Source organism: Macrotis lagotis, chromosome 1 (assembly GCF_037893015.1).
Source record: "Macrotis lagotis isolate mMagLag1 chromosome 1, bilby.v1.9.chrom.fasta, whole genome shotgun sequence".
Taxonomy (NCBI): domain Eukaryota; kingdom Metazoa; phylum Chordata; class Mammalia; order Peramelemorphia; family Peramelidae; genus Macrotis; species Macrotis lagotis.
Genome location: NC_133658.1, coordinates 428,701,241 through 428,710,312, shown reverse-complemented (window position 1 = coordinate 428,710,312; position 9,072 = coordinate 428,701,241).

Genomic DNA, 9,072 nt, shown 5'->3' with positions numbered 1-9,072 from the left:
ATTTTGTTTAAGCCACAGTTATCTGTCCCTGGTGATGTGCCACAGAGTTTACACTATTCAAACCATTCATGTATTTTCTTCTCCCAAGAAATAAAAACTTCCAAGTGACATACAATATAGACTTAACCAAGTATTAGGAATAGCCAAATACTTAGAACCAAACTACTCTGCCATTAAGCTGAATCTTTCTCTCTGTTTCTGTCTCTTTTCATTTTCTCACTCCTTCCAAGGTCAATAAATTTGCCACTTCCAAATGACCTGCCAGCCAATTACAAACACAAGCTTAGAGGTTCCGGCTCTCCTTTCCATTATCTATTGCCTAGAGACAATCTCAGTGTGGAAATGAAGCCATCGCCTAATTATGACCAATGGCATTAGGAGCTGCCTTGATAGCCCCACATTTCTATTGGCCCACTAGTCCAATACAATAATATGCTTTCCTTGTGGTTGACAGAGGGGGCGATTTGTTGGAGAAGGCAGGATGGAATGGGATGAGTTAAACAATTAAAGGGATTAACCTTGAAGAAAGGTCATTTCATCAGATGAATACAGAAGTATAGGTAAGAGATGAGAAAGAGGGAGTTTGTGGCAAATAACCTCAATTTTTTTTTTCTTGAAGGCAAGCTAAGAGAATAGGGGAAGGGGGTGATGTGGAAGGTTTGAAAAAGTTTAGAAGAACCACTATGGAGAGTGGGATAGTGAGTGATAATTGAGATAATATAGGATAGTGTAGAAAAAGTGAGGTTCAGTTGAGGTTCAGTAACATAAATTTGCAATTTAAGGCCACTAGGAAACTGCATCAAGGTCTCAAGTTCATAGTTTGAGTCTTGCCCTACCCCTGAGTCAGTCAAGTCCTAGCTTCATTGCCTTTTCCTTATCCCTGCTGTGGGTTAGGAACTGAGGAGAGTCCTATCACATCCCACCTCCCTGATGGCAAGGTCCTAAGTATCTTCTAGAGTAGAAGTCAAAGAAATGAAGACCACTAAACTATACATAAGGATCCCTGTGGACCCCATATTGACTTAGAAAATCACATATTAATATTACCAATGGATTTTTTGTATTTTTATTTATTTTGTTAAATATTTTCCAATCGTGTTTTTATCTGATATGGGTCACACCCAGGAATATTGTTTGGCATCTCTGTCTGGAAGACTTCCCACAATTTAAATGATTTCAGAGTTTTTGCTTGAATAACCATCTTGGTATAGGCAGTATTAAGGGGGAAAGAAAAAATATATATCTTCTCTCAAAATAATCATATAAGGAAAAAAGATGAAAAAATGTGGAAAAGATCAAAACCAGAAATCTTAGTTGTTTCACTCCTCTCCCATTCAGAAGGACTGAATCTAAGAGCTCAATAATCTGGCCTAAGTGATGGGTGATGCCAAAGCTTTGCAGTTCACAGTGGGTCTCCAAATGAAAGGCAATCAGAATGAGTCACAACCTTACCAGGAATAGCAGGGAGAGTATTGATTTTTTTTTATTTTCAGCACATTCAACACTTCTTCATCATGCATTAGAAACATCTTGGTCCCTCAAGCCCTTTCTGGGAAGGATTTGTTCAAATTATCTCAGAAGAAAGAAAGTTACCAATTTGAAGGGACTTGAATTGTGAAAAAATAAGAAAGGATCCTAGAGGCTAAGCCTCTCTATGTGCATAGTCTCTGTGTGCAAACAGTACATATCTTGAAAAGTAAGTCTTCTTGGAAACTGGATCTCAGAAACAATTGAACTAGAGAGTCTTTCTCCTTCCAAGGATGCTATTGACTTGTAACAGAGAAAGCTTCTGAGAGGGAAGTTGGACAACTGACCTTGGCAGTCATGTGCATAATAATGATGTAATTGTTGATTAGTAAGGACAACAAATCTCTTGCCCTGAGATAGGCAAGTACAATTATTCTGACTGACATTTTGAGGGCAACTTGGATTACATGAGTGCTCAAGAAGCCTAGCTGGCAGAGCAGAATGCCTTGTCCTTAAGGGATATCATATGGTCCTGTGCCCAATGCAGTGTGGCATTACCATTCCAAAGTCATTTTGACAATGGATCCACTCCCCAACCTCTGCTCTTCTTTTAATGGCTCCAACATGTTGAGCCTGTGATGTTTCTAGCAGATAATGCCATTTCCCCAAAACAACAATCTGCAATGAGAGGCATCAGCAAAATTCCTTTACTGGTCCTAATCTTACAGGGGAGAGCCTTTTATTTTCTGGACTTGGCTAGATTCATGACCATGAACCAGAAATCAGTATACAGACCTCTGTCCCATCCTCTCAAGGCTTTCTAACACAAGCTGATCATTCATGTAGCTCATCCCACTGAGAGAACTTCTTAGGTCCCCTATTCCCTAAGGTATCTTCTGTTATTGGATTAAAGTCTAGTTATATATATGTTTCCTTTGCAGTGGCTGAAACAATAAGCAAGCCAAATAAAACAACATTCTTCAGGAGCTGGGTTCTTCTAGGTGGGGGTTTATTGGAAGAGAAGAGAAGGCAGGGTTCTAGAGCCTGGATGGGCATTTCTGGCATACTTGCCACCTCTTTATGAAGGCCACTAGAGCCAGGCCACCAGTTCCCTTTGCTGCCTCTTGGCCTTCCCTGTATAATTATCTCTAGTTTCTAGATGCTCAGGGAAAATTTACTTTCAGTTTGATTGTGGTGACAGTCCAGCTTCTGAAGAGTTTCCAAGGGCATAGCTAAGGTCTCCTTAGCATTTCTATCAAATTCTAGATTCAATGTCCTGAAAGCCCAGGGGAGGAATCCTTTGAGCCAGGAAGGTCTTGATCATCTCCCACCTGAGTCCTTTAGGCAGGGTTAAGGAGAAGAATAAATACAGGGACAAATCCATCAATCTCACCTATGCCAACCAATCTAGTCTATGGAGAGATGGGAGTCATTTTAGACATCTAGCTTCATAGCCTTGCCTCTCCTTCTCCTTCACTCCTCATAGTCTGTTATTTGTCAAATCCTCTCCTCTGCTTTGACAAGATTTCTCAAATCTATCCTTTCCATCCAAAAAGCCATGACTTGTTTAGAATTTTCTCCTCCTCTCCCAGGAACTGTTCCAATAGCCTCTTTTTTTTTTTAAATTTTTTTTATATTTTTTATTCTCATTTTGTACAAATTTTTTTACATTAATAAAATATTCTTGTTTACAAGTAAACAAAATACCCCTCCCCCCATGAATATAGATAAACTTGCTTGGGCAAAAAAAGTAAAGGGGAGAGAAAAAAAATTAAAATTAAAAAAATAATAATAGTAATAATTGTAGGTATGGCTAGGTGGCGCAATGGACAAAGCACCAGCCCTGGAGCCATGAGCACCCGAGCCCACATCCAGCCCTGTAGACCCAACAATCACCCAGCCATGTGACATGCAAGCCACCTGATCCCCACTGCCCTGCAAAAACCAAAAAGAAGAAGAAAAAAAAAGACCCAAAACAAAATAAAATAGTAATAATAGTAGGGGTGGCTAGGTAGCAGACAGAGCATTGGCCCTTGAGCCAGGAGCACCTGGGTCCAAATCCGGCGCCACACACCCAAAGATCACCCTGCTATGTGACCCCAGGCAGGTCACCCAGCCCCACTTGCCCTGCACCCTCCCCCAAATAATAATAACAAAAAATGTGCTTCAGTCTTTGTTCCAACACCAACAACTCTGTCACAGGTGGATCACATTCTTTATGATAAGTCCATTACAAAAGTTACTTCCATATTTTTCCAAAGTTGCTGTTGCTGATTGCAACTCCCTCCTTTCTTATTTCTCCACTACCATGTACTCTATTTTCTCTTTCCTTTCACTCTGACTCTGCTGTCGGGTCGCTGAGTGGCACAGCAGACAGATCCCTGGTCCTGGGGCCAAGAAGCCCTGAGCCCCCATACCACCCCTTAGGCCCAGAATCTACCTGGCCCTATGGTCCTGGGCAGGCCATCCAATCCCAGCCCCTTGCAAGAAGTAAAAAAGAAAATGTGTTATATCTGACCACTGTCCCCCCATGGTCCATCCTCTCCTCCTTTATTCACATCCCCACCCCTTCCCCCTGCTTCCCCCCCTTCTTACCCCAGATGTCTATACCCCATTGAGTATATTTGCTGTTTCCTCTCCTAGCCATCTCTGATGAGAGCAAAGGTTCCCTCATTCCCCCTTGCTTCCTCCCTTCCATATCATTGCAATAGCTTATTGTAATAAAAAAAATCTTATTATGTGAAATATCTTGGACTATTCCCCCTCTCCTTTTTCTTTCTCCCATTCCATTTCTCTTTTTTTCTATTGACTCCATTTTTACACCATATTTTATCTTCAAATTCAGCTTTCTCCTGTGCTTCAACTATAAAAGCTCCCTCTACCTGCTCTATTAACTGAGATGGTTCATATGAATATTATCAGTATCATTTTTCTATACATGCTGTTCTTCCTCGTTATGTCCCTCATATTTCCCCCCTCTCCTCCAATCTCCATGCTTCATCTGAGTCCTGTATCTGAAGATCAAACCTTCTGTTCAGCTCTGGCCATTCCAAAAGGAACCTTTGAAATTCCCCTGCTTCATTGAAAGTCCATCTTTTTCCCTGGAAGAGGACATTCAGCCTTGCTGGGTAGTTCATTCTTGGCTGCATTCTGAGCTCTTTTGCCTTCCGGTATATTGTATTCCAAGCCCTATGAGCTTCCAATGTAGCTGCTGCTAAGTCCTGTGTGATCCTGACTGCAGCTCCACAATATTTGAACTGTGTCCTTCTGGCTGCTTGTAATATTTTCTCTTTGACTTGGGAGTTCTGGAACTTGGCTATAATATTCCTAGAGGTTGGGTTTTTGGGATCTCTTTCTTGGGGGGATCGATGGATTCTCTCCATTTCTATTTTGTCCTCTGCTTCTAGAATATCAGGGCAATTTTCCTGTAGTAATTCTTTGAAAATGATGTCAAGGCTCTTTTCCTGATCATGACTTTCAGGTATTCCAATAATTTTTAAATTATCTTTCCTAAGTCTGTTTTCCATATCAGTTGTTTTTTCAATGAGATATTTCACATTTTCTTCTAATTTTTCATTTTTTTGGTTTTGAAGTATTGATTCCTGATTTCTGGTAAATTCATCAATCTCCCTGAATTCTATTCTTTGTCTGAAGGATTTGTTCTCCTCAGAGAGTTTTCTTATCTCTTTTTCCATCTGGCCAATTTTGCTTTTTAAAGCATTCTTGTCCTCAATCACTTTTTGAACTGTTTTATCCATTTGACCTAAGCTGGTTTTTAGCATGCTATTTTCTTCAGCATTTTTCTGGATTTCCTTGACTAAGCTGCTGACTTCATTTTCATGTTTTTCCTGCATCTCTCTCCTTTCTTTTCCCAGTTTTTCTTCCAGCTCCCTCATTTGATTTTCAAAGTCTTTTTTGAGCTCTGTCATAGCCTGAGCCCAATTTCTGTTTTTCTTGGAGTCTTTAGATGCAGGAGCTTGTGCTTCTTCATCTTCAGACTGAGTGTTTTGATCCTTCTTGGGCTCATATGCAAAATATTTTTCAATAGTCTTCCTTTTGTTTCTCTGCTTGCTCATTTTCCCAGCCTGGGCCTGGTTTTGGGGTGCTTCCTGAGCTTTTGGGGCACTCCCACAAGGGTCTCAGTGTGTGAGGCTCTGTCCTCCCTCCTGGTCTGTGAATGACCATATGCACCCCCCCTCTCTGCCACAGGGCCAAGGTGGGGGGGGCCGCTGCTGTTCTATGGGGGGCCTAGACTGGGATCAGGATCTGAATGTGGTCAGAGCCCCAGAGTCCTGTTCCAGAGGCAGAGGACAGAAGAACTCTGCAGCCTCTCTTCACTCCCCTCCCTCAGCTCAATGGGCTCATGCCCTGGGGGCTCCTGCTTACTGGCTCCACCTGCTTCTGTTTCCTGGATCAGGGCTGGGGAAAGACCAAGCTGCTGGCTGTGTGCCCTGAGGGCTGGGCTCCACATGTTTGCTCTGGCAGAGGTCCCCCACTGTTCCCCCACTTTGTGCCTGGTGCTCCCCGGGGTACAGCTCAGGAGACTCCCCCACTGCTGTGAGCCTCAGCTCCCAGCGCCCTGGGGCTGCCTCCAGGAGGCTGAAGTTCTTTCGCTCTGGGGGGCCACCCCTCTGGCGGGCCGCTCCTCTGACCCGACCCGGGGAGCAGAGCCTTTCTGCTCTTTTCCAGGTTACCTTGAGTAGGAGAACTGCCTCACTGGTTCCCTTTGTGGGTTCTGTCTCTCCAAAGTTTAGTTAGAGTCCTTAGCTGATGAGTTTTATCAGAGAGCTCCTAAGACTCGATCCCTTCATGTCGCCATCTTGGCTTCACCCCCCCAGTAGCCTCTTAAACTTGGTTTCCCTGGTCCAAGTTACTCCTCTGTCAGTCCTGTGAAGTTGTCAAATGATTCCTCTGGGGCACAGGTCTGATTGTATCACTCCGTTGATCAAAAATTATCAGGTTTCCAAATTATAAGATCAATTCAATTCAGTTCAATTCAATAAGCATTTATTAAGGAACTGAGCTAGACTGGGAATACTTAAACAAAAATGAAAACAGTCCCTGCCTTCAAAGAAATTTCATTGTGTGGGAGAAAATATGTATGTATTTAAGCATTTTCAAACATACACAAGTTAATTTTGTTTGTTTGTTTTGCAAGGCAATGGGGTTAAGTGACTTGCCCAAGGTCACACAGCTAGGTAATTATTTAGTATGTGAAGCCAAATTTGGACTCAGGTCCTCCTGACTCCAGGGTCAGTGTACTATCCTCTGCACCACCTGGCTGTTCCAATACAAGTTAATTTTGGTGGAGCAGGAGAGAAGACTTACAAATAGGGGAATCATGAAATAGTTCATGTAGCTGAGCCTATTTGGAAGCTAGGAGAAAATTCCAAACATGTAGGTCAGGTGAAAAAGGTATGTGTTATTGACCAGGTTTGACTCAGGTCGGTATGATAGTTCAGATTGAATATTGGAGATGAGACCGATACAAAAAGAGGCTTACACAGTTATTAACAGAAAATGAATATTCAAAAGGGTTACAGCATTGATTCAGCTGGGCATAGCTTGTCTTTGTGCTGGTCCAGCTGGTCTACCAGTTATAATCCTGAAGGAGGAGGAGATGTCTTGGCATTTTTATACTTTGGCCCTAGTCTTTGTTTCCTTCACTGCTTCAATCCCCCAATCAAGTTTTGAGGATGGATTCAATACTTTTTTCAAAATTTTAATTTTTTTCTAATTATATGTAAAAGCTATTTTTTTTAAATTTTGAGTTGTACATTATTTCCCTCCTTTCTTCCACTCTCCCCTCTTTGAGGAAAGCAATTTGATATAGGTTATACTTTTGTAGTCAAACAAGAAAACACAGACCAAGAGAACCAAAAAACTCCAAGAAAAATAAAGTTAAAAAAAGACTATGTTTTGATCTGCATGCTATTTTTGTCCTCTGGCTCTCTGATATCAGGGCAGTTTCTTGAAAGATGTTGTCTAGACTTTTTTTTTTCTTATCATGGTTTTCAGGGAGTCCAATTATCTCCATGCTCTATTTTCCCATTTTTTCAAAATGAGATATTTCACATTTCTTCTATTTTTTCATACTTTTGATTTTGATTGTTTCTTGATGTCTCATGGAATCATTAACTTTCATTTCTGCAATTATAATTTTTAAGAAATTCTTTTCCTCTGTGAGCTTTTCCATTTGGCCAACTTTAATTTTAAGTAGTTCTCTTCAATGGATTTTTGTGCCTCTTTTACTATTTGACTATTCTGGGGTTTTTTTTTGGGGGGGGGTTTGTTCCAACACCATCAACTCTGTCGTGAATAGATCACATTCTTTATGATAAGTCCATCACAAAAGTTACTTCCATATTTTTAGAACGTTGCCATTGCTGATCGCAACTCCCTCCTTTCTTATTTCTCCACTACCGTGTACTATATTTTCTCTCTCCTTTCACTCTGACTCTGCTGTCGGGTCGCTGAGTGACACAGCAGACAGATCCCTGGTCCTGGGGCCAAGAAGCCCTGAGCCCCCATACCACCCCTTAGGCCCAGAATCCACCTGGCCCTATGGTCCTGGACAGGCCATCCAATCCCAGCCCCTTGCAGGAAGTAAAAAAGAAAATGTGTTATATCTGACCACTGTCCCCCCATGGTCCAACCTCTCCTCCTTTATTTACATCCCCACCCCTTCCCCCTGCTCCCCCCTCCTTCTTACTCCAGTTGTCTATACCCCGTTGAGTATATTTGCTGTTTCCTCTCCTAGCCATCTCTGATGAGAGCAAAGGTTCCCTCATTCCCCCTTGCTTCCTCCCTTCCATATCATTGCAATAGCTCATTGTAATAAAAAGAAAAATCTTATTATGTGAAATATCTTGTACTATTCCCCCTCTCCTTTTTCTTCCTCCCATTCCATTTCCCTTTTTTTCCTATTGACTCCATTTTTACACCATATTTTATCTTCGAATTCAGCTTTCTCCTGTGCTTCAACTATAAAAGCTCCCTCTACCTGCTCTATTAACTGAGAAGGTTCATATGAATATTATCAGTATCATTTTCCTATACATGCAGTTCATCCTCGTTAAGTCCTTCATATTTCCCCCCTCTCCTCCAATCTCCATGCTTCATCTGAGTCCTGTATCTGAAGATCAAACCTTCTGTTCAGCTCTGGCCATTCCAAAAGGAACCTTTGAAATTCCCCTGCTTCATTGAAAGTCCATCTTTTTCCCTGGAAGAGGACATTCAGCCTTGCTGGGTAGTTCATTCTTGGCTGCATTCTGAGCTCTTTTGCCTTCCGGTATATTGTATTCCAAGCCCTATGAGCTTCCAATGTAGTTGCTGCTAAGTCCTGTGTGATCCTGACTGCAGCTCCACAATATTTGAACTGTGTCCTTCTGGCTGCTTGTAATATTTTCTCTTTGACTTGGGAGTTCTGGAACTCGGCTATAATATTCCTGGGGGTTGGTTTTTTGGGATCTCTTTCTCGGGGGGATCGGTGGATTCTCTCCATTTCTATTTTGCCCTCTGCTTCTAGAATATCAGGGCAATTTTCCTGTAGTAATTCTTTGAAAATGATGTCAAGGCTCCTTTCCTGATCATGACTTTCAGGTA